The sequence below is a fragment of the Rhinolophus hipposideros genome (assembly GCF_964194185.1).
Source record: "Rhinolophus hipposideros genome assembly, chromosome: 2".
NCBI lineage: Eukaryota > Metazoa > Chordata > Mammalia > Chiroptera > Rhinolophidae > Rhinolophus > Rhinolophus hipposideros.
This window is the reverse complement of record NC_138048.1, coordinates 42,317,436-42,344,966: the sequence shown is the minus strand read 5'-3', so window position 1 is coordinate 42,344,966 and position 27,531 is coordinate 42,317,436. Positions and strand designations below refer to the sequence as shown.

The window sequence follows — 27,531 nt, the reverse complement described above, 5'->3', positions numbered from 1 at the left end:
AGGAACAGAATTAATATAAATAGCAAATACCCATCCCTCATTTTAAGAACGTTAATGTTTAACGTACTTACTTAAGGAAAACTTGACAGAAATTAATCTTTACAGAAAGAGTTGAAGTCACCCTCTATTTACATTTTTCCATCTTTAATCTTTATTTTTCCAGAGATAACCACTCTCCTGAAGTTAATATATATGCTTTTAGTCCGTACTTTTACTATTTTTATGTTTTTAGTGTGTGTGTGTGTGTGTGTGTTCATGAACACTTGGTATAGTTTTGTATATTTTTAAAAAAAATACATAAATCATAGCTAAATGCCACGGTTTCCAATCTAGGTACCAGGGTGCTCCTGGAGTGCCAAAGTGAACTCACAGGTGTGCTGTGGGATATTTTAAGTTTTCAAGAGAAATATGGTGATATTCAACATCTGTCAGATGCCAGGTCAGCCACTAGCTCACGATAATTCCCTGTTCCCACATTTAATTTTAGTGCTTCTTGATGGTGTCATGTCTTTGAGAAACTGGATTTTGGGCAGTTGGTTCCATGGAAAGCAGGTACTGTGTGAAAATCAGTATATAACAGGAAATACGGGTGGCAGTATCCAGTTTGATTTTCAGGTTTGAGAAGTTGTGCAGTGTGCAGCACATCCCGATCTTAAGTAATTGAAGAATGGTTAGACAAGAATGTAATTAAAATTTTTCCTTTCAATTTATGTTTATTTTTTTTTATATGATCACTAAGTTTCCAGGACATAAAAACTTATTGAGTAGTTTAGAACTAAACTACTCAATAAATGGATCTGTTAGGTATTTTTTTAGGCTAAGTTTGCTGTGAAAACATTAGTAAGACACTAATGGCTCTGTAAAAAAAAAATAATGAGACACTGAGGGCTCTTGTGAACTGAGAAATTTTGAGTCCTTCTGCAACATATTTTGGTTTCACTTGACATTATGTTCATTCATACTTATCTATGTTGGTGCATATAGACCCAAGGAATTTTAGATATGTATACAGTGCTGTGTATTATTTCATTGTGTGACTGAGCCACTATTTATCCATTTCCTATTGATCCACACTTGTGTTTCTTCTCTTACCTTCCTCTTTACCTCCCTCACCTTCATTCTTCTATTTTCTTCCTTCCTTTCTCCCTTCCTTCTTTCCTTCCTTCCTTCCTTCCTTCCTCCCTTCCTTCCTCAGTTTATCTGGAGTGGAGTCTATCATCTGCATTTCTAACAAGGTCGTAGGTAATTACTGCCAGCCACACTTTGAGAATCGCTACCCTGAGGGTTAGATTTAGGGTCACAGACTCAAGAGCATTCAATAGCCAGACAGAAACAAAAAGAACTGGGCATAACCTTAGGAAGTGGGGAGGCCTGTGGCAAGCTGCAAAGTATATTCATGATTTACAAGTCATTCGACTCAAAAGCATTACATTAAACCCAGTGCAGGAAGGCAGCCGTCTGGGACCCTAGCTCAGGTGTTTGCTGCCACCCACCGTTCACTCCAACAGTTCCAAATGCACCCTTTGAAAAAGCACAGAAATTCATGCTGTAGTTGGAATTTTATAACTTGGACTGAGCCCTTTTTTTCCCTAGTTTTTTTTCACAGAAGTTAGAGATTATTAATAATTGTGGTGCCAAACTAATGCCCATTAGAAATGAGCGGACACTACCATTGGAAAAATGTGATTAGAGCATCCTTCTAAGAGTTGGCAAGGTATACAGGATATTCCTCATTTCTCCCTTTAGATGCACTCTCCATCCTCCTTTCCCACCCTGCTGTGCTCCCAGAGGCTGACTGCTGGGCACCAAGTGAATTCAGCTCCCTTCCTTCAGTTTCTGGTTGGGACTGGCCAACGTGAAGCACTGGCAGGAGAATGGAGGTAGGAGGAGAGAAAGGTCACCCCCTTTGGCCATGTGGGTCACTGTGCTCTTTTAAGACTGCAGCTCCTCCTCTGAGGGTTTCAGCTACTTTTTCTGGGACCTAGTCCTTCCCGTGGTCACTTCATGTCCAAGGGCAGAAACAGTTTCCTGCTCCACCAATCCTTGTTGGTTTCCCTTTGCCCTAACCAAACCTTAGGAACTAGTCCCTTTATTACACTCTGTGCAATCACCCCTTTTAAGTGTGTTTTGTTTTCCCTACCTGGACCCTACATGATCATTTCTCCCTCCCTTCCTTCTTTCCTTTCTCCTTCCTTCCTTCCCCTCCCCTTCCCCTCCTCTCCTCTTCTCTCCTCTCCCTTCCCCTCCCCCCCTCCCTTCCCTTTCCTTTCCTTTCCTTCCTCTCTTTTTTATTTTCTATTACAGTAAGTGTTCCAATAAATACTTTTGTAAATATGTACTTCTGTACATGTATGTAAGATAATTTTTCTATTTGAATTTCTGGGTTTGGGTAATACACATGTTTAAGTTTAAAAAGTAATGGAAAATTGCTCTCTAAATATTTCTGAATTCTCCAATGCCAAATACTGACAGACTTTTAAATTTTTTATGAAAGAGAAGACTAAAAGTGTCATCTATTTGCTACTTTAATTTTACTTCTTTTAAGTAAAGTTGAGCTTTTCTTCATATTCTTCTTGGCCAATCAGATTTTATTTTCTATGATTTTTTTGTTTGTATTCTCTAAGCAGTTTGAAAAATTATAATGTTTATGTTTTTTCTTACTGATTTCTTTTAGCTTGTTATATATTCTAAATAGAAATTTTTTGTTGATTACGTGTGTTGCAAATGCCTTCTCTTAGTCTATTGTTTGTCTTTTATTCATGTTTATAATGTTTGGTTTTTTGTTTTGTTTTTTGCTTATATTGACAGAACAATAGTTTTTCTAATTTAATCTCTAAATATGGCATATATCACTTAACATATTCTTACATAATGATTCTTATATTCCTGGGATAAATTCTCTCTAATTATTATGTATTTATATGTATATGTACCCATATGCACATTGCTTTATTTGGTTTGCTCTTATTTATTTAGAATTTTTGCATTTAAGTTTTTTTAAATATTGTGTTTTATTTTTCAATTACAGTTGACATGCAATATTATGTTAGTTTCAGGTGTACAACATAATGATTAGACATTTATATAACTTATGAAGTGATCACCCTGTTAAGTCTAATATCCATCTGACACACTCCATAGTTATTAAAATATTAATTATGTTCCCTCTGCTATACCTTACATCCCTGTGACTGTTTTTAATAACTGGCAATTTGCACATCTTAACCCCGTCCCCTTTTCACCCATCCCCTAAGCCCCCTCCCATCTGGCAACTATCAAAATATTCTCTGTATCTGTAAGTTTGTTTCTGTTTGGTTTGTTCATTTATTTTTAAATTCTACATAAAAGTGAAATCACATGGCATTTGTCTTTCTCTGTCTGACCCATTTCACTTAGCGTAATACCCTGTAGATTCATCCATATTGTTGTAGATGACAAGATTTCATTCTTTTTTATGGCCGAGTAATATTCCATTGTATACATGTGCCACCTCTTCTTTATCCATTTGTCCATCAGTGGAAGCTTAGGCTGCTTCCATATCTTGGCTATTGTAAATAATGCTGCAATGAACCTGGGATCCAAATGTTCTTTAAAATTAGTGTTTTGAGTTGCTTTGGATAAATACCCAGAACTGGTTTGTCTTTGTCTCATGTTATATAGCCTTTGTCTAAAGTCTATTTTTTCTGATATCAGTAATGTGACCCCAGCTTTTTTTCACTTCCATTTGTATGAAATATTTTTTCCCATCCCTTTACTTTCAATCTGTGTGTGTCTTTTGACCTGAAGTTGTTCCTTTGTAGGCAGCATAAGTCTAGTTTTCTTATCTGTTCATCCACCCTATGTCTTTTATTCTATTTACATTTAATGTAATTATTGATTGGTATGTAGTTATTGCTGTTTCATTATTCATGTTTATGTTCTTCTCCCACACCCTTCTTCTTTTTAAAGACGTCCCTTTAACATTTTTTGTAATATTGGTTTGGTGGTGGTGAGTTCCGTTAGCTTTTTCTTGTCTGGGAAGCTCTTTATTTGTCCTTCGATTTTGAATGATAGCTTTGCTGGGTAGATTAATCTTGGTTGTAGGTCCTTGCTTTTCATCACTGTGAGTATTTCATTTCAGTCCCTTTTGGCCTGCAAAGTTTCTATTGAGAAATAGGCTGATAGTCTTATGGGAGCTCTCCTGTTGGTAACTAACTGCTTTTCTCTTGCTGCTTTTAAGATTTTCTCTTTGTCTTTAACATCTGACATTTTAATTATGATGTGTCTTGGTGTGTTCCTCTTTTGGTTCATCCTTTTTGGGACTTTCTGTGCTTCCTGGATTTGTATATTTATTTACTTCACTAGGTTAGAGAAGTGTCCTGTCATTATTTCTTCAAATAGATTTTCAATTCCTTGCTCTCTCTCTTCTTTTGTACCCCTATGATGTGAATGTTGTTATGTTTGATGTTGTCCCAGACTCCCCTTAAACTGTCCTCATTTTTTGGATTCTTTTTGCTGTTCTGATTGGGTGTTTTCTGCTACCTTATCTTCTAAATTGCTGATTTGATCCTCTGCTTCATCTATTCTACTGTTGATTCCTTCTAATTTATTCTTCATTTCAGTTATTGTATTCTTTTTTTTCTGACTGGTTCTTTTTATGTTTTCTATTACCATTTTTATTTTTTCTATCTCTTTGTTGAAGTTTCCTCTGAAATCATTGAGCATCCTTATAAACAGTGTTTTGAACTCTGCATCTGGTGGAATACTTGTCTCCATTTTCTTTCATTTGGGACATGTTTCTTTGTCTCCTCATTTTGGTCGTCTCTCTGTTTTTGTTTCTATGTATTAGGTAGACCTGCTATGTCTCCCGGTCTTATTAGACAGTCTCCCTCATCACCTAAGCCAGGTGCTCCAGGTGTGTCCCTTTTGTGTATTGTGTGTGCCCTTCTGTGATAGTTGAGTCTTGGTTGCTTTTGGTACATTAGTGGAAGGGGTTCACCCTCAGGCTGATTAGCTCTGAGGACTGGCTGTGACTACAGCGGAGGAGCTGTTGTGCGTAGGCTGACCCAACAGAGCAGGAGTTGCTTTACTGGGGCTCTGGTGCCTGCCAATTCTGCTCTTTAGGTGTGTCATTTATGGAGATGGTTGGGTGATGTCTGGTGTGGTGTGAATCTGACCACCAGATGTGTTGATTCTGGGCCCTCTTGGGAGGTTCTGGTGCAGGCCAATGTCAACTACTGCCTGTGTCCTGCTTGGGGCCACCTGGTATGAGCTACAAAGTGATCTTCAGATGTGTGCCCCTTGTGCTGGGATTGGAGGTGCCTAGTAGAGACTAAGCTACGAACTGAGTCTGGCTGCCATTGGTGCCATACTTGGGGCCACTTAGCCAGAGGAACTGGACACACCAATGTCAGATGCTGCTTGTTTGGGATTTGTGAACCTTTTAGAGATTTTAGGAAAGTGTGAAGCATAAGCCAACACAGACTGTTTTATGGAAATGCCACTAGAAGTGTCTTAGGTGAGCTCACAAGTTTCATGGGGTAGGGTCTCAGGGAATCACCAGGGCAGGTTGAATGTTGCTATCTACATAAATGGAGACTCAGACTTGGTGCCTGCCTATGCCTGCAGGCCAGGTGTCTGGGAAGGCTCACCAAAGGACCATTGGCTTCAGTTAGCACTTCTATCTTGGAGAAAGCTATCCCTCCAGCCCTTGCCCTAAAGCCAGATAATCCAGTTCTTTCAACTATATCCCTGCCACTTTTCACGCTGTTGCCCTACACTGGAGCTCACAGGAAGTAAGACTGTGCATGGGTCCTTTAAGAGGAACTTTAAGGGCTACTCCAGCAGCCCTCCTGTCTCACTCAGCCACAATCCCTTTGGTCACAATCTCCACTGTTTTTTACAGCCAGAAGTTATGGGGATATCTCTTCGCTGGCACTGGAACGTACGGCTAGGGAACCTGGTGTCTGGGAGCTCTCGCTCCTCAGGGGCCTCCTCTGCAGCTGAGATATCTCTCCCAATTTTTAACCACCATACTGTTGATGTGAGACCAGCCTGTTCTGAGTCCCTACTCTTCCACCATTCTTGCTGTGGCTTCTTCTATATTCCCTTAGTTATAGAACTTCTGTGCACCTAGACTTCAGGTGGTTCTTAGTGATGGGTGTTCTCTTGTTTAGTTGCAATTTTGATGTGGTCGTGGGAAGAGGCAAGGACAGAGTTTACCTACTCTACCATTTTGACTATGCATCTAAATTCTTAAGTGAGATTTCATATACTTTGCCTTTCTCATGTTCTCTAGTTTTAGTATCAATTTTACTATCAATTATTAACCATAAAGTTATTCATTTTTCTATTTCTTATTGTATTGATGTTGAATATTGCATTTTTCTAGGAAACTGCCCATTTTGTTTGAGTTTGTAAATTGATTACCATTTATTAATAGTTGTTTAGTATATTCTCTTATATTTAATGTTTCCTCTTTCGTAAGAGATGCATTCTCTTCATTCATAACATGTCTAAAGAGTGCCTTTTTTGTTGCTTAATAATTAATGAATAAATAATTATTAATAATAATTTGATCAGTACAGGCTTTATTATTAGGTTGAATTTTATCAATTTCATATTGTTTAGCCTAACATTTTGTCTTTTTAAAGGATCAGTTTTGTCTTTTTAAACCAGTTTTGTCTTTCTATTATATATTCATTCTATGCCACTATTTTTTTCTTCTAATCTTTATTATTTATTTCCTTCTCCTTTATTTGGCTTTATTCTGTTATTATTTTTAACTTGCTGAGTTAAATCCTCAACTAATTAATTTTACTACTTTGTAACATCTAATATATGCATTTAAGGCCATAAATATTCCACTAAGTGCCACTTTAGCTGCATCCCACAGGTTTTGATATGTAATGTCTTTATAGTTCAGTTTTAAATATTCAATATTTCCATTATGATTTTTTCCTTGACTCATGGATTATTTATTAATATGTTTCTTAGTTTCCACATATATAGGGATTTTTAATCCTTCTTTTTGTGTTAATTTCTGATTTTGTTGCATTTTGGTTAGATAGCATGGTTTGTGTAATATAAATTCTTTGGTGTTTGTTGAGACTTCTTTTAATGAATCAATAATTGTTAAAGTTTATAAATACTACACATTTTTTTGGAAAAAACATGCAATCCTTGAGGGGAAACTTTCCTCACATCAGTTAGTTCAAAATGATTAATTATATTGTTAAATCTTCTGTATCTTTACTAATATTATTTTTCTCAGCTGTTGAAGTTTCTTCCGCTTCATGATTTACTCCTTCATTTTGTTCATTGTTCTGCTGGACTTTCACCTCCTTAGAAAGACTTTCTGTTAACATTCTTTCTAAAATATCTGCTTCTCCATATCTTCACTCTCTTTTATTCTGCTTTTTCCTTGTGACATTTATTAGTACTGGACATTATATTTTATATTTATGTTCTGTTGGTTAGTTGTAATTTTGATGTGGTCATGGGAGGAGCAAGCACAGAGTTTACCTACTCTATCATTTTGACTATACACCTAAGTTCTTAAGTGAGATTGCATATACTTTTTCTTTCTCATGTTCTCTAGTCTTAATATCAATTTTATCATCAATTATTGGTCATAAAGTTATTCATTTTTCTATTTCTTATTGTATTGATTTTGTATATTACACTTTTCTAGGAAATTGCCCATTTTGTTTGAATTTTTCCTAGAATATAAACTTGCTGAAGAGAGGAATTGTGTTTTATTCACTACTATATCTTTTGGGTCTAAAATACCAAAGACAGGCATTTAGTATACATTAATGGTTGTTGAATGAATGAACAAAAAATAGCGTTTTCTGATATTGTTGTGAGCTCAGTTTCAGTTGAAGGAGATTGTTTTCTATGAAAGTCTTGTGGGTCCTTCCAAAGTGATTTAGCATTTTCATCTGCCTAATGATCGATCCAATCTGTGCCCATAAGAGTTGAAGCAAGTCCTGATTGTTTTTGTGTTAATTTTTAAACTTGAATTTTCTGTCCAAAAAATATAGTGTAAATACTGATTTCTAAGCCCATGGAACATATCTGGGTTTCGTATTTTTTCAGGTGACTTTTTACCACTTTGAGCCCTAAGAATAATTCCTGTTTTTTGTATTGCTTCTCCATGTTAGTCTGGAGAATTTTTCTATTCCTAATGTTATGGGTGGAGCATCCATTAATAAGCATGTCTTAGTTGCTGCTCTACCCCTCTCACTGGCTTTATGTCATGTGTGTGTTCCACATATTGGTGCTAATACTCCATGTATCACCCCAAATATCTGGGTATGCATGAGTATGATGCTCTAGAGTCCAACAAGTCTTCAGCCCCACCCTTGGCTCTAGATTTAAGTTCTCTCTTCATTTTGACACTCAGAGATTTTCCTTTACATCTTTTATTCTCCCTTGGCTCATTTTTTAATTATCAAAATTATTCTAAATATCTGAGTGTTTGAAGTGAAAGCAAGGTATAATCACATCAGTGGAATCTGCTCTATGTAGTTCAATGATTAGCATTTCATAATAGCTTGTCTTTACCTCTAGTAGGTCAATTAGGGTCTTTATGTGATTATTTATAAAGGTTGTTTACAGCATGGTAATCCCCCTATAGAAGATGTACAGTAAGTTTATTAATGTATGTGGCACTTGATTTGGATTATGTTGCCCTGATTCTTCAGTAGCTGACATACTTCTGTGCTGTCATATTAACAATTATATGTGCTTTTTTCAAATAAATTGTCCTTTAAGTTAACAGTTAACATCATGCAGTGTGTGTGTGTGTGTGTGTGTGTGTGTGTTAAATCTTCTGTGTCTTCTGTGTGTGTATGCGTGCGTATGCACATGCAGTGGGAAGAAAGGAGAAGGAGAGAGAGATTTAAGTGTTTAGATGGAAACAGATTATGAAGAAAAAGACAGTTTAGGAGAGGAGAGATAAGCCGAGGATGGGGAATGGGTGAGATGACATTGATAAGACAGCTTACACCTAAACAAGACAAACCTTTGGCAAGGTTGGTTTAATTCTTTTCAGTGAGGCAGATGAACTGTAGCAGAAGCAGATACATTATTCTAATTGCAATCTGCCTTCCCCTTCACCTCCTTGGTCCTGACTTCATTTCACATATAGCTAAACTGGTGCTTTTTGCTGATACCTGAGTAAAGTTGAGAGGTTTACATTTGGACTCAGTTTTTTGGCACTGTAAGATTTGTGCTGTACTCATGACTATAGGGGAAAATTGGTCCCTCTGAGTACAGAGTAAGTGACTGTCAACCTGATTGTATGTGAAAGCTCCGATTCCATCATGTGATATTAACAGGAACCCAGGATCAGCAAACCTGTGTTCCTTTGGAACTGCTTTTCTTCAGCATTCTCAATACATAGCAAGAAAATAGGTAATAAAGGTATTCAAGTCTCACAAGTGAGATGTGAATCCTTCATCCCTTTTCGCTAATATTGCAACGCTTTGTGATTCTCCTTCATATTGGGAAAGAAAGAATCTTTCCAATTATTTCTTTAATGAATCAGTTACTTTATGAAGCTTTTGAAAACAGCTATTTTTCAGATAGATTCAACAATCTTGCCCCTATTGTGTAATCTAGTGGTAAGCTTTCTGCATTCATCTTACCTGGGAAGGTCAAGCATTTTATGACCTCAAAAAGCCTGATCCTTGTTTTCTGCAGACAATTACCTAAATGTTCCCATTATTTAGAATGGATATTTCAAACATCTCAAGGTTTACTTTTACTAGGATTCTCAAGTGTTTTCATTTATTGAAGATTGAATCCAACTGAAGCAGCTTTCATAATAGTATCTAAAATCTTATATTTTCTCATTTTATTTAAAAATTCTTGGTTGTATGACATGCTGATGTAACTTAACAGTAAACGTTACACTTAAACGTTGTAGTTTTAGAATTTTTGCAAAAGCCTAGTTGAAGCTAAAAAAATACTTTGACACCATAGGCTCTAGAGATTTATGTAGCCAGAACAGATAGAGCAGAATTGGATGTCAGAGAAGTAAAGTACAATTTATTGGTTATCACAGATAGAAGGGCTGATAACTTAATGAAAGCTGATTGGCAGTAGAATTTATTATAGCAACTGTAAGATAGAGAATAGAGAATGATAATGTTACTAATGAATAAATAACACATCTCAGGACAATGTGGATGAATGTACTATCATTTAGAATCTTGACCCACCAAGTTTTAATTTAATTGTGTAGCTATTTTGGTGTTTGAATACAATTTTGAGAAGCGTTAATTAGTTTAAAATATGTGAAAATAGTTATCAACTAGAATCTGGTAAAGAGGTATTTAGTATTTTGGAGATATGAAGGCATATTCTAATGGGGAAATTTAGAAAACCTAAAAGATTTTGAGGAAACAACAATTCTTATAATAGACATAATGAAAATATAAATTGAAATGGCCTGACAGCATTTTCAATAAAACAGAAAGAGAAATCTGTAAACATCATGAAGACAAAGGAGTCATGAGCAATGAACAAAATGAGTTTATTATGAACAAATCATGTCTGACAAAATTAATAGTTGTTTAAAATAGAATTGCAGAATTAGTATGGAGAACAGGAATGTATGTTTTAAACTTCAACCAAGTATTTGTTGTTGCTTTTCAAAAATAATTCTAAAATTAGAATACAAATAATCTGATAGACTGCAATTTATGGCAAGATGATGAATCTAGATAAGGCCAAAATTTAATGCCAAGACTATCCCCAAATTGATTGTGAGATTAGGTGACAGCAACAAGGATTACCTGAGGGGTTTGCATCTCCCATAATCTTCATCTGTCCCCTTAAATACTCATATAATTTCTGTAAAATCAACATGCATATCCTGCAAAGGCAGCTTCTAGGATAAGTCTTCCCAGCACTCCTTCTAAATAAATTTTGTTGCTAAGTCTCATCTATAGAATAGTAGCCATTCTATGGAAATTCTGTAGGCTTCCCTAATGGGTTAGATTAGGAGACAATAAATTTGTCCTGCTATTTTTTAATAGGTATAATTGACATATAACATTATATTGATTTCACACATACGACATATTGATTCAATACGTGTATATATTGTGGAATGATCACCACAAGTCTAGTTAACAACCATCACCACACAGTTATAATTATTTTTCTTATAATATAAGAGCTTTGAAGATCTACTCTTTTAGCAATTTTCAAATATATAATACAGCATTATTAACTATAGTCATCATGATGTACATTACACCCCCAGGACTTATTTATAACTGGAAGTTTGTACATTTAGACCACCTTTGCCCATTTCCCCCCATTACCCCCACCTCTGGAAATCACCAGTTTGTATTCTTTGTATATGATTTCGATTCATTTTTTTAGATTCAATAAGATTGCATTAGATATAAGTGACATTATGTGGTATTTGTCCATCTTGTCTGACTTATTTCACATAGCTATGATGCCCTTAAGGTCCATCCATGTTGTTGCAAATGGCAGGATTTTCTTCTGTTTTTATGGCTGAATAACATTCCATTGTATATGTACACCACTTTTTCTTTATCCATTCATCTATCAACAGACACTTAGGTTGTTTTCATGTCTTGGCTATTGTAAATAATTCTGCTATGAGCATTAGACTGCAGATATCTTTTCTGACTTAGTGATTTTGTTTCCTTTGATTCATTACCCACAAGTGGAATTACTGTGTCGTAAGGTAGTTCTAATTCTAATTTTTTGAGGAACCTCCATACTGTTCCATAGTGGCTGTGCAAATTTACATTACAACCAACAGTGCACAAAGGTTTCCTTTCCTCCACATCCTCATCAACACTTGTTATTTCTTCTTGTCTTTAATAGTAGCCATTCTAACAGGTATGAAGTGAGATCTCATTGTGTTTTTGATTTGTGGTTCCCTGATGATCCCACTCTTTGTTTTTGCAAATAAAATTTTATTGAAATACAGGCATGTTTCTTTGATTGTATATTTATTGCCTATGGCTGCTTTCATGCTACAGCGACAGAGTTGAGTAGTTGAGATAGAAACTATATGACCTACAAAGCCTAAAATACTTACCATCTGGCCTCTTAGAGAAAGTTTGCTAGTCCCTGGTGTGTATGTGTATGTATATGACCTTTAGAAGCATTTACATTATTTTAAGTGGGGCATAGGTAGAGTATTTTGTACATTGTATGGAGGGAATGAATCTGTACTCGTTACTACACTTAAGTTTAGTCTTACCCTGAACATTTCATGGTGACTGAAACAGCCATTTCAGCAATAAAGATCCAAAATGAGGTATGTTCCAGCGTCACTGCCTTCATTCAGTTCCATTCAAATGTTCTTGACATCATAAACGTTAGTGACGACATGCCTATAGACGTACTGGGGGAATGCAGAGAGGAAAAACAATGTTGTTAGTCTGAAGTAGCAAGACGTTTTAGGTCACAATATATTTTGTTTAGAACTCTTTCAAAACAAGTGTTCAAATTTATCTTGGACCATTCTCCCATATGTATTTATGTTAAGGGCCGAACACTCTTCAGCTTGGGGTTCTAGTTAAAAATAATTCATCTTGTGCATGTAGGTGCTTGATAAATATATGTGGCTGAATTATTAACTTCATAGTTATTTTATTGATTTAATTATTCATTCTTCAGCTATTAGAGTGCCTACTATGTGCCAGGCATACAAGTTCAAAAGCCCCAGACTTTTGTGGTTTGACAAAGTAATGTAGAAAAGAGCAGTATGTCTGTATCCAAGAAAAGTGTGTGTGTTAATTTAGATCTACGATGTTTTGTGTCTGTGTGAGAATATTGATGGGAACAGAGTATAAGGTTAGCCCTCTGTATGTTTACTGAGGTATCCAAATGATCACTATTTTCTAAACAGAAATGTAGGTGTCTGAGCTACAATGAGTGATTGAATTGATGGTATCTTAATCAAATTTTACTGAATCCAAGAGAAAGGCATTCATAGTTGTCTGGATAGGAATAAGAGAAGAGTGAGAAGGGAGAAAGCATTGATATACTGAGTGTTTTGGAGAAAGTGGAGATTAGCGCTTGGTCCTTTAGCTCCAAGTCCATGTAGATTTCAATTATAGTAACACTCCTTGACACATTGTAGGCCCCAATAAATGTTTGCTAAATCAATGTATATCGGTTTAAAATCTTATCTGATTGGATTGGAGGGCACAATTTCTGCGTTCTTTGGAATAGAGGATACATAATGGAACCAGATTATGGAAGATTTTGAAAACCAAGCATGTAGGATTTGATACTGTGATTAGAATCATTAGAGGGAATAAGGCAATAACTAGTTGATTTCTGAATATTTGTTTTATTATGGTATGTGGGAAGGTTTAGAGACAGAGGAGCTGAGGACGATATTGTATTCCAGGCGTACTTTCTATTTCAGCCAGGTTTTCATTCCCAGCTGGCTTGGCTGCAGTGGAGTCAGTTACCCCAGAAGAATCCCTGGGTCTAATGATGAAAAGTTGCCTCAGTTACCAAGGCTCTTTGTTTTGTAGTCTTGCATCTGCATTTCTGTATTCCTCGTGCTGCACTTTCTTTACTGTATATCTGATCTTGAACCATTTTGTCAGTACTCTGAACATTCTGCCTTATTTTGCCCTTACTGTTTGTCACTCACACCTGCTTGATTGCATTTATATGTAGGGTGTAATTCAATAAAAATTAAATGGAATAAATTTATAACTGAAAATGTTTCTGTACAAACTGTAAAGATGGGATTCTTCTCTCTCTCCTTCTCTATCTCTCTCTCTCTGTCTCTTTCTCTTTCTGTTATCAGCCTTTGCTCTTCATGGGATTGCTCAAAATATAAGGTTGGTACACGACCGGGTCATTATACTATACTATACTATAATTAATATAATATAATATATAATACAATTAATATAATATAATATAATATAATATAATATAATATAATATAATATAATATAATATAATACTGGGTCTTCTATTAATTTTTGCTCCAAAAGATGCATTAGAGCTGATGGTCTGGCTAGGTCTTATTTTCGGGGAAACAGGGTACCTTCTAGAGTTTTTGTGAGGCTTAAATAAGTAAATATACTCGCACATAAAAGCACTTAGAATGAAACCTAAATACAAAGAATACTTATGTATTTGCTATTATCTGATAATCTGTAGAAGTAAAGGTAAAAATTAAGTAGCTTTCTCTCTGACCTTGCCTCCTCTGAGAATCACAAAAGTATAAGAACATTGTTACCACTTCTAGAATGTGGAATGATTTGAGAACAGCATTATTTTGTTTTAAAGCTCAAAGCACTGATAGTGCAACTGTCCCGAAAGGATTCTCACATTTAACTTTTGTTTTCAATTTTTTTAGGTATCATTTAAAACAAATTTTTTATTAAATTTATTGAGGTGACATTGGTTAGTAAAATTATATAGGTTTCAAATGTGCATTTCTTTAATACATCATCTGTATATTGCATTAGGGGGACAGTAGAAGATGGAAAATGGGGTCAAGTATATGGTAATGGAAGGATAGCTGACTCTGGGTGGTGAACATTTAACTTGAACCAAGACTAAATTAAACAGAATTGTTTTTTATCACTTCCCTTTTAGAAAAAAGGATACGTCATAAGAAGATAATGCATTATTAGGGGTGTCTTCATAAAGCAACTTTAAAATCCTTGTTGTGTCCTGGAGTCACTGTGTAGTTGGTACAGTCCCCTATGTATATATATTTAGAATTCTGTAAAAGTGTAAGGCAAGGGGTCTTTATGTGGGTTCCTGGCTCCCGGAAACATTATACAAAATTTTGTGAACATGTACATTTTTCTAGAGAAAAAGATTCTTGCTTTTTATTACCTTTCAGAGGGACTTATGACCCCCCCCCCAAAAAAAAGGTTAAGAACCATCCTCTAAGGTAGTATAAAACGTTCATCTTTAATGAAGATAAAATTATAATACCTGTTTACCAAGGCAAAATAAATATACTAGTATGTCTTAGATTTTTAGTTTAAAGGATCAAAATGAAAACTTTATTCACTCTTAGCTAGCTGAAAAATTTAACCGGCATTTCAGGTAATTGATGTTTACTTGCATCTAGCACAATCATTCTTCAGTGTATTAGCTGAGCTGGTTATTTCATCCAGAGAAAATGGTGACTTTTGTCTACTGTTCATTCTTTCTTTTTCTCCTTCATAATCATATATTTCTTATGATATGCTTAGGAGTAAGAACATTCTATAAGTGTTTGCTCCAAAACCATTATTATATCAGTCTCATCAATATAATTTAGTTCAGAATATTTCTACTCATTTTGTCCAAAAGTATTATGAACTAAAATATCTGAAAGAGGACAAGGGAAAGTTGGCATGAAGGGATTTTTACTGACCTCTGAAATCTTAAAAAATGTTTTGTATTTCTAATGCACTTTGCAGATGTTTAAATTCACTTTTACTTTGGTGTTCTTTTAATTGCTTTAATAAAATGGCTTAATAGAATGTTTAAAAATAATTGTTTTATGGATCCTTAGAAAGGGTACACATTCCAAGCTCAAAAACTTTAAAGTTTTTAGTTGAGGGAGATTAAGTAAATAATTCAGAAATGCATTCTGTTTACCTGTTAAAAATTAAGCAGGTTAGACTGTGTACTTTTTTATAGTCATTGAGTTTTAATTTATTTATTTGTTGGTGTGTTGATTTTAAGAATTTATTTAAGGCATTCAGCTGTTGGGAAATAAAAATAAACAGAATAAAGCTGTACATAATAAAGGAAGGGGCTTGGGTTACTTTTAAAGGGACAAGTGAGAAAAAAGAAATTGATTGGATTTTAGGGTTAAAAGTAGTATTTAGTGCATAATCTTTCTGAACTTTTCCCCTCTGTGTGGAAGGGAAACTGAAATACCTAACAGCAAGTATAATTGAATCAAGTGAATGGTCTTTTGTTGTTTCTCTAGAACTGTGGCTCAATGGAATTCGATTTGATTTTAGATGGCTTTAGTGGGGTTTAGCCAGGTCACTTTTATAGATGCTTGGAAGAAGTCTACCATAGAACTTATCAGATTTCTCTGGTATTTTAAAAACTCTGATAATACCCAAAGCCAGAATGAATACCTCCACTTCAAGAAGCACCGTTAGGGATGGACTAGAACTAAATTAGTCTTTTCCCATCTTAGAGGGCATGCATCTGTCCTCTTGACCTGAATGTACAGATTCTTTCTGATGTTCTTTAAAGATTATAAATTGGTTTTCATTTGCCAATTTTGATGAGATACAGCCAAACTTCATATTTAAATTTTTATGTAACGAAGACTTGTTTTCTGTAATTATTGATAGAAAATAGTCTTTAGCAGTTTCTATTCACTTTGTCCTAATGTGTCATACAATTTAATCTATGCAGTTAACAGAGGTGGCCTTTACCAGAAATAAAGACAGGAAGATATTTTCAAATGGCTTTCTTTACATTCAGGAAATCTAATAATATATTATCTAATGTTTTTCTGCAATATACAGCAAGTGTCTTGTTTCAGTACTTTTTTTTGTTTATAAAAGGTAATCTGTGTTTCTTGTAGGAAATTAGGACAGGGATTGTAAGAAGAAATATATTTGCCATAATCTTAGTATCTGAGATAAGTACTAGGATTAATTTAGTTTACAGGTGCTACATGCTTTTTCTAATACATACATGTTTTTTCTAATACATACACATATACATAAAGAGCTACATTTATATATACATATGACCAACCATTGTGCATAGTCTATATATGTGTATATTATATATAAACAAATTATCGAAAATTGTATATTATTATTTTACATTCTGCTTTTTAGACATAGTAGCATATTGTAAATTTTTATCTGCCGTATTTAATAAAAGCTTACTATATCATATATAATTTATTTAACCAGTTCACTATCCTGGAATATTTAGGTTACTTTAATTTACATTTCTTTCATTGCTATTACACCTTGATGTTATTCCATATATATATTAGCTTGTGTTTCTCTATTATGAATTGCCTGTTCATTTGAAAAAATGAGATTTGTTTCATTTATTTATTTATAGATAGACTATTAACCCTATTAATATCCCATGCATGAAAATATTTATTTTTATTTGTTGTTGGCCTCTTTGTTGAAGATATTTTGGGACTTGTAAAAAATGTTTTAAGTAGTAAAATTCATAAATCTTTATGTTTATATATATTACTCCTATGTGCCTCAAAAGGCCATCTCATGTTGGAGTTCAGAAGGTTATATACATTTTTTCTTAAAGCTCTTTAATTGTTTTACTTATTATATTGAGATATAGCAATCTGATTTATATTTTGGTGCCTGGTAAGGAGCAGAGAACAGAATTTTTGTTTTTCATATAGTCAGTTATCTCAACACTGGAAATACTACCTGTAATATTTATCACATGCTGGAGTCCTATGATCTGTTCTAGTGATCTGTCTCTTTTACTGCCAATATCACACTGTCACTTATGCATATATTTCAATCTTTGGTTAAAACTAACCTTGTTCTTTACTCCTTTGTTGCAGAGCCAAAACCTAACACTTAACATTTTTTCTGTTGTAATCGCCTATTTTGTATTATTATTATTATTATTATTATTATTATTATTAATTTGAACTAACTTTAAAGCATCAGAACTACTAAAGATAATTTTAGTTCAATTCAGTTCAACAAAGATTTATTGACTGCTATATATGAGGCCCTGTGCTTGTAATAGGAACATATAAATGAATCAGATCCCTGTGTAGCAGACTACTTGCACAAGAAAAGTATATTAATGGTCAAGACAGTGGTCTAATATTAAAAACTTCATTGTTTTATGATTCTTCCTTATTCTTTTTTAACAATCTATGACTTACTGGCTGTAGCCATTTTATATAGCTTTCCCTTTTTTCTTTCTTTTTAATCCAGAAATGATTAATTATTAAGCGACATTGATTTAACAGAATTAAATTGATTTAGGCATATGAAATATGGTCTTTTTCATATTCATATAGTCTGTTTACTTTTTCTAATTAATGAACTGGTAATTGTGCCTTCCTATTTTCAATTCTATAAATGTTTATTGAATTCTTGCTAGGCACTCTTTAAGGAGCTGTAGGGAAATAAAAATGAATGACTGTCTGACAAATTTATAATCTAGTGGGGGAATTTACCATTTCTAAAAACAATAGCAACATAGTAAAATAATAGTTATTGAGAATACTGTTGGCTGTGTGCTAGCCATTGCACTGAGAAAGGTAATATGTATCTCGTTTAATCCTTATTAGAGCCCTTATAGTCCTCCAGACATTTTTTTGACTAGCTCCCTCGCTTCTCTCAGGCATTTTCTAGTGTCATCTCTGAGAAGCTAACTTGTCTAAAATAGACCGTGTAACTCAATATTGTTACTTTGTTTTGTTTGCCTTCACAGTACTAATTATATGATGTAAGTCTAACAATTTATTTGCTTATTGCTTGTTTCCTCTACTAGAATGAATATTGAGGGGAAGACTATAAACAATGGGTTGTAGAAGTTTGGAATTGCAAAGGGCAAAGTCTAATTCATAACATTTAACTTCTTTAAGCCAAAATTTCTTTATCTATAAATAGCTGGAGATTTAGTGCCTGTTTCATAGATTGGTTAGGTTGTTCATTTTTTCATTCAATAAATATTCATTGATCTCCTACTATGTGGCAGACACTATTCATGGAAATGGGGAATACCATAAAAAAGATAGTGCCTGACCTTATGGAACTTTCATTGTAATGGGGGAATCAGACAATAAATAAATAATTACTTTTTTAACATATCATGTAATGGCCAAATTAATTTTTTCCTAAATGTCCTTCCCTACCTCATCCCTACAATTCAAACATTTTTTTTCCCTTTTCCATTCCTAGTTATCCTCTGTTTATCCAAAATGAATTGTTTGTATCTCAATCCTCCTAACAGATTCTAATTTTCAGTGCCTCTTCTAAAGTTTGGTGTTGCAGAATGAGTGTGATATTTATTACTCATGTATCCTAAACATAACAGGACTATCACCTTCATTTTCTGGATCCCATTAATCTATTAGTACAGCCTAAACTCAGGTTTGTTTTGGTTTGCTGACTGGTTTGTTGTTTAATTATTTTCCCTTTATAAAATATTGTTTATGCATGTTAAAGATCCAATCAACTAAAATCCTTACCTTTCATTTTAGTGGGTCTTTTACTATAGATGTACTGGTTTGCAGGATTGGCTTATGTTTATGTATGCATTTCCATTAGTAAAACTGCTTTTGAGACTTCGAATGGCTGAATCTCTGTGGAGATTATTAGTAAATATGACCGCAAGGTCATCATTGAGATTTCATAGCAAATTTAGATCACTTTCCAAGGACAGACAATATCAAACTCAATTTTTAATAGGAGAGTTGTTTCTAGTTAAATCTTTTCATATTCAGACTCACCAGATTGGCCTTAAAGGCACCTCAACACCCTGCCTGCTCTACTGCTCCCAGTCCCAGCTCTGAGTCCATACTATTAGGTTGGTGCAAAAGTAATTGCGGTTTAAAAGGTTAAAAATAATGGCAGAAACCGCAATTACTTTTGCACCAACCTAATATCGACTGCATTTGAATGGAAAGGAATTTAAAAGTAACTCATCCATCAGTTTAAAATCTTTGCTTCCAAATCTGAATAGGACCCTACTATTAGCCTTGCTTGCTCAGACAGGAAACATAAAGCCATAGAGGCAATGTATTAGGTACTGTAGGCCAGTTCAAGCTATTTTGAACATGTTACTCTCTTCTCCCTATTTCTTTCTACCCATTTACTTTTTATTGTCTTTGGATTATCTATTTTATGCATATCTGTCCAAACTCAGTGATTTGGAGGATAGGGCCTGAGTCTTATTTATCTTGTATACTTTCTAACTCACCAGTGCTTACCAGTATATTACACAATGTAGATTTTTGCAAAATATTTAAGAATAAAGAAATAAATGGGAAAAAGACTACTGGGCATTTGTTTTTTTAATTGTAAAAATATAAATGTAAAAACTTTTGTGTAAATTAAGAAAGCTTCTAATGATACTATAATAAATCATTATTCTCCATATAAACCATGTGCAAACAATGGTTTACATTATATATTTGAGCCACATTTTACTGAGTACTAGTTTTGCACACATACAAAGAAACATGTCAGCCTTTTTTTTTTAAACTATACACATTAGTTGACATACACAAACTCATAAAGATCTTATGGAAATCTAAATTGTTTCCTTAGCAGACTTCTAATTTTAAGTATTTCTTTTTACAGCCACACAAAAGAAGTGTTAAGAATTGCCCTTTGAGACTCTGAAGGCTGAAGGTAATGTCCAATGATATTTTCTTGAATGTGTTTTATCTTCTTGAAAAGTTTCATAATGTTTAAAACTTTGGGTTTACTACCTCAAGGCTTTCTTTTATCGCCCCTTAGCATATTAGATATCTTTGTCCATGTCTGCTTAAAATAATCTGAAATTATAAGTCAATAAAGAAGCAAGTTTGTGTCATCTCAGAATAATTTCAGCCTAATTGGGTGTTGCTGTTCCCCTTCTTTCTTTATATGGGAATGTATTATGGTTCCTTCCCTTTTTAAATCATCTTGGCACTCTTCTGATTTATACCTTGCCCTTTTCGTAAATAGACATATTGGGTCAAAGCCAAAAAGTCAGTACCTATTCCTCATCAGGAAAAGCTTTACACCTAGCTATAAGAAACAAAAATGCATTTGTTGGAGACAACAAAACCATTCAGATGCGATTTTAGTAGCTACTGAAGGCCAAAATTTCAGGCCACAGTCCAGAATTTCAGGCAAGAAGTTTACAATAGACTTGTGTCACTGCATTGTGTATAAAGAGCTCCTAGGGATTGAAGAAGGTTTCTTAGACAAGAGGGGGCTGTAATTACTTTGCTTCTTACATGCATGGTTAGATCTTCTAGTGAGAATAACATGGTAGGGTAATTTATTATAGAAGAGTAAATCACAGATTACATTGCAGGGGGACGGGGTGGTGTGATCCAGCCATCAGTTTTGTGAATACATACACTTAAGCATGTGTGATAGCTTGTTTTTAATTTCTTTACACCAGTGCACACCTCAAACATTCCATTTAGCAGTGGGATATGCAAATTGTTCCAAATGCAGCAGCAGTACTTTCACCTGAATGTCAAAACTGTCAGAGAGCTTTAAATCAAATCTTTATAACATTTTTAAAAAACCAACCAGCCCCAAGACTGAGGCACCAAACTCACTGCAAAAACTTGATGCCCATACTTTTCAAAAAGCTCCTGTATGTCAACAGGGTAATGTCAAAGTTCTAATTCACCTGCTTTCTAATTTTAACCTTTTAAGGATTTTATTTTATTTGGCTTAATTACGATATTTTCTACAAATTAATGATAAATGCCTTGATTAATAAAATCAAATGTCAGAGAAAATGACAACTTGATGAAAAATTAATAGTCGTCAATATTTTAAGGTACAGAAGTACTAGAAATGTACTCTTAAAACTCATACTTTATCAGCTCTTCTTGAATGTAGGTAACCAGGATTCTCCTTGCACCTAAGTTTTCGTAGCCACATGTGTAGAAGCACTATAGCCATATAATTTTCCGCTGTTTTTACTACTAGCTGTCACGGATAGAAATACATTCTTAATTTTTATCTCTCCTTTACCCCATAATATTATTTATTTTTATTTCACAAAATCAAGGTAATATTTTATATTTTGGGTTGGTTTTATAGGTGAAGTTACCATACCCTGAGTCCAAATAGCAATGTGTGTGTGTGTGTGTGTGCGTATGTGTGTGTGTTTCAAGAGATCTCATGGTGTAAAATGTAGTAATTGGTGATAGGATATCTGCTAGACTATTAATTCATTTGGTTGTGCGTTATTTCAGCTGTTATAGTTAAAAATTATTCAATAAAAATAATATATACACAGAGAGAGCACAGCCTTTCAAAGAGAAACAGATTTTAATATGGGGATTTGCTTTTTAAATTATATTTTTTTCTGACATTTCATTGAAAGACCTAAGTATCAATAAAAAATTGTAACTTGCTTTTTTCCCCATGAACTGTTGCTTAAATAAATAAATAAATAAACAAACAAACAAAAACAAATGAAAAAAACAACTGAAGAATAGGAAATATGGCTATTTTATTTTTCTCATTTTACTGGAGATCATGGAGTAGAAAGATTAAAAAAAATCCCATATATTTTTTCATCTTCACAAAACGCCAGGGTGATTTTTGATATGAATACTTAAATATTTGATTAAATGTTATGTGGAAATGGTACTATGCAGGATTATAGTCCATGTTGGCTTTTTATTTTCCTATTTCACAGATAAAGCTGCCAACAAACAAGGGAAGGCACAATGACCTCTTCTGTGTTGTGCTTTTGTTTGGCGTGGTTGTTCAGGGATAAATAGACCCACATAATATACTGTCAGTGAAATGGACTCACTTTTACCATCTGTTCATGTAACAACATGATGGTCATACCTATCAACAGAAATTTTTGACACTTCTTTCTGTAATATACCGAAATATTCTAGGTAGTTGTTTCAGGCAAGTTGCTATGCATAGTAAGATAAATAGAGGTAAGTGTTGGACAATGTATGCCAATCACAAGGGGAAACATTCTTCACTGGAGACTGCTGGTACTATTAAAAACTGGAGATGGATTGTGCTGATCTTCCTTTCGCTGGCTATAGGTTTTATTGTGTTTGTGTCTTGCCCGGTTCCAGGCATCCAATCTGCACTGGCAAAGCTGCTTGATGAGGATAGGCCACCAACATCGCTGCCCTGACTTACATACCTGCTATGAATAATAGATCTGTCAGCTAGTTAATCATTGCATTGTAACTGTCTCTTTTCCTTCTTAGCTGATCACTGCCCGGAGGAGTTTAAGTTCCATTGTAACACAAAGCTTCTATTATGTTTCTATACCTACATTTATTTTATGCAAAAGCATCATTCTTTTTTTTTTTCATATACCAGTAAATAAGACATGCCCCACGTCTTTGACAGTTCTTAAATTACATCGTAAACAATGTGCTTTCCCCACCTTGTTTATTCTGTTTTTTGCCTTTCATCAATTTGCTTCCGAATGTGAACCAATTAACTTTTATTCATTAGTTACAAAATTTGATTAAGGAACTACTAATATCTACCTTATAATCCTCAGCTTCGTAAATTTTTAGTTGAGATCTAGTCATTTGGGGTGAGTACTATAAGAGAATGACATCCTTTCCCCAAAATGTCTATGAAAAAAGACAAGTAGACTGAAATGAAAAATAATCTCTAAAAGGCTTTTGCTTGAAAAATTGAAAAATTGAAAAATTTTACATTGTTTGATCTTACAAATAAGGACAATGGACAAAAGACTCACCCTTACAAAGTTAGAATGGTTAGTTTCAGGGAGTTGAGTTATAATACTTTAAATTTGATGCTTGAATTAAAACACAACAATCAATTGATGTTCTTTGAAGAATCTAAACCTCATGGAAAATTAAAATGTTAGACTATCTCATTAAAAATAAAGGAAGGAAAGAAGGAAGGAAGGACGGAAGGAAAGAAGGAAGGAAGGAAGCAAGGAAGGAAGAAAGGAAGGAAAGAAGGAAGGAAGGAAAGTTTTTAATAGACTTAAAACACATAAATTCCCAGTGTAAGTACTTATAATTAGACTGTGTCTTCTCTCTAAATTCCTTTTTAGCATCATTAGAAGTGGTATTCTCTCCTTTAAGCCTATTGCATTTTATTGTGCAAGCTCAAGTAATTGAGACCTTACTGGTTTGGTAAGATGAATGCAGTTTTTAACGTTGCCTGTTGTGTAACTTAAGTATCAGTAGAATGATCAGTTCTTTTAAGTAGGATTCATTTACCTTATTTGTTTTATTTGGAAGCTTGTGCTTATTAATTGAATAAACTATGCTCATGAAACACACAATCAAAAGATACCAGGAGAAACCATGAACATTGTCCACAATATGGAAGGGATTTGTGTTTCCTGCCTAAATGCTGCATTCATTCCTCCCCCCATCTACCATTTCCTTAAATATCCAGGTCTCTCTTTATATCCTTTAGTGATGACAAGATGTTTTTTATTCCTCTAATGAAGTGGGAAGCAGATTAACATGCTTTCTTCTTGGGAATTAGATTGCTTATTGTAGTACTTACTGTTCAACATATCTTTGTAATACTCTCCAATCCCTACCCACAACCAATTAGTGACTTTCAGAATTAGGGAAAATCTTGTTGTGTGGTAGCTCTATTTACCAGTGATCAAGGAAGTGTTACTAATACACTTGTCAGTATAAAAAAAGAATTAAGTAAATAAAGGACCAGATGGTCCAGCCCAGGACTTATCAAGAGCCCAGTATGTGTGGGCTGGACCAACGGAATGACAGAAACATATTATCAAGCTAAGTGGGCTTTCACTTATAAGAAAAAGATCATTTTTCAAATATATTTTCCTATGATATAGTGATTTACATGTTCAGATCTCATTCGTACTAGTGACATTTGAGAGCATATATTCTGTGTGCATCAAGAACCAGCAGTCTTTACGTGTATCAGAAAAGTCTCTGGGAACAGGACATAGTGACATCAAAGTAAAGCAGTTACCTTATGAGCATTTTTGCTGGTTCAGAAAAGAATCCTGCTTTGTTCTCTCATAAAACCTGTTTTTACTGTTAAAACTTACTTATTATATTTTATTATAATAAATATTTTTCTATCCCAGTAGACTCTATAGCTCACGATACGAAGCACCTGGTCACGTAGGGTCTACAGTGCGTGGCCAGATGAGGAATTAGTAAATATTCACTTAGTGTTTTTGTTATAAATAGAAGCATTATAATGGTGGCTATAATAAGATTAACTTGAAGAAATTAAAACAGCAAATTTCTTTCCTTTCCCATGATTTGTCTTTACATGTATACGTGTACTCATACAAACATCTTGTTTCGCACTGTAATTTCCATCTTTTCCATTTTTCATCTATTTTAACTTATTTTATCTTTTAAATATGTTTTAAATCATTTGGTTACTAGGATAGATGGATGATCAGTAAATTGCTAGGTAGATAAACTGACTAAATAGAATGTACTTTTTTTTCCAGATTTTTCTCCCCACAATCACACGGGTAATGCTAGAGGATATTAGCTAACCATAGGACTCCCACCTTCCTTCACTCCATCCCTTCTTTCTGTCCTCCTGCAAATATTTATTGCATTTCGGCTCTGTGCTAGGAACTTCCTCAGTGTTAGATATAAACTGTTGAACAAAAAAGACATAGTCATTACCCTTGTGGTGCTTATAGTCTAATAGGAAAATATAAATACATAAATAAACATTAAAAACATAAATATATAATTAAATAATGAATTTTGCTGGACTTCTCAATTCCAACATGGGTTAGGGAATTGGTCGACAGTAGAGAAATGATCTTCCATGGCCAGCCTTGTTAATAGTAGATCATTTCTAGATTTCAAATACGCGGGCAGGCCAAATTAATTCCAGTCATGTTTTAAGGTGCAAGTGGCCTTGGGATGAAGACAGGTGAAGCAATATTTGCTTTTAAGGTGAGTGATAAAGAAAACAGTTTTGTGAACCTGTCTTATGATGTAGAGGACCCCGATATATATTTTCAAATCTCAAATTGAAAAATCATAGGAAATTCTAACATTTTTAAAAATTACAAATAATTATTTCTTTTAAATATTGTTTAATAGTCCAGAGTTTACCTGTGAATTGAGTTGTAGTAATAGTGATGGAAGAACAGATTATGGAAATGTGTATTTTTCCTTCTCTTCGGACATGTGTGTGGAATATTTTTGTGTTCTGATCAGATTGTTCATTATGCTCCCTTTGTACATGTGTACTGTTTGGCCTTCCTGCCTTGTATGCTCATTCAAAGGCATTCCAAGTCATTGTGCTGGACTTCAGCCTTGTCCAGAAAAAAGGCCATTTCCTCCATCAGCTGTCCACTTGGACATACATTCTTTTTACTCTCAAAAAGATTTTATATGCATTCAGGGTATATTAGATGGATTTGTCAAATTACTCACAGATAATCAGTTTTTTAAAGTTATAATTTGAGCTATGACCTCTCAAACTGTGAATTATAAGGTTTGACCCTTTGGTTCACTGTTTGACACAGCTGCCATTAATTACAGTTTTTAAAGGACATTTTATTTCAGCTAGAATTTGTATTATGTAAACAGTTTGAGTGTTTTCTCTCTAACTTTCAGGAATAAATGCTGAAATGTAAATTTATATATATATATATATATATATATATATATATATATACATACATATGTATAATAAATAGTTGGCTTGTATATGCATGCGATACTCAAATGTATTTATACATATTTCTAGTAGTACATTAAGTCTGTTATATATAGTTATGGAGGTTTTTATATAATAACCTGTGAATTAACACTAAGGTTATACTTATTTTATATAACTGTGGTATCAGAATGAGCCTAACTTTTTAAATATGTTTATCAAGGTGTGAGAGACTTTATTGCTACTTGAATCTAGGCTTTTCTCTTTTCTTTTCCTTGAGCAGGGATACAGAAGTAGGTGCCTGTGAATGCCCAGTTTTTGACAGTAATTTGAAAGTCCTCAGGATGGTTCAAAGTAGCATGGTAGGGGAGAATATAAACTAGTCAAGTGGTTTTCACAAATGTACTGAGATGGGAAGGACATAGCAGAAAGGTCAGTTTGGCTAAGTTCAAAAAGACATCCAGATATGTGGCTTTTTTTCTGATTAAGTGTATAGTTTGGATTGCATTATTTTTCTTTTTAGATCCGTTAGTTTGTGTTTTTTAAGGAAATGTTTGCCTCTTTTTTTTTTTTTAATAAAAGTAAAGTCAGGGTACACTAACTAAAAGTAGAATTTTCAAAAGGCATTTTTTTTTCCCTGAGACTAATTGTAAGCACTTTATGTCACAAAGTACGTTTAATCATTTGCAGATTTCCCAGAATGCCTTGAGATATGGATCTACCAGCTTCTCTCCCCAGTAGCTTTTGTTAATATATAATCAATCTTTTAGGTAGATAACATTTTAGGGATTTTGTTTTCCCATGGCAAAAAACTGATTCTTTGAACTAATTGTAAGGACTTGTAAATACATTATGGGAATTTTGAAATTTGAAAATAATTTTCAGAGGTCAACAGAGTTAGAAAAGTTTATTTTAGTTTTTCAGGATTTATACTGATCTCATTTTTGTTTGGTAAAGCTATTTCTTTAGCTAATACAGAATGACATTGACATTTTAAAAAATTTGGTCCCAAACTACTTTTTGAACCCCTAACTTCCAAATTTCTCTCCATTCTTCCCATGCCACCTCAACTCCTTTCCCTAAGCGTACAGTTCTTTTCTGCCCACACTGCAGTTTCCTGTCTTCTGTGCCTTTGCTCTTCCTGTTCACTCAGCCTGCTGTGGCCTTGGTGTGGCCCAGAAAAATACTGAGTCACTAGTGGACA

The 27,531-nt window shown here is 34.1% G+C and overlaps 1 protein-coding gene across 25 annotated transcripts in view; it reads left to right on the top strand.

Moving 5' to 3' along the window:
* ZBTB20 (zinc finger and BTB domain containing 20) overlaps positions 1-27,531 on the top strand; it is a 755,798-nt gene that overhangs the window by 128,915 nt on the left and 599,352 nt on the right. For all 25 annotated transcript variants that reach the window (XM_081027936.1, XM_081027923.1, XM_081027918.1 and 22 more), the window contains one exon: positions 20,301-20,351. The gene's annotated coding sequence lies outside the window, so the exon portion shown is untranslated. The remainder of the gene's footprint in view (positions 1-20,300; positions 20,352-27,531) is intronic.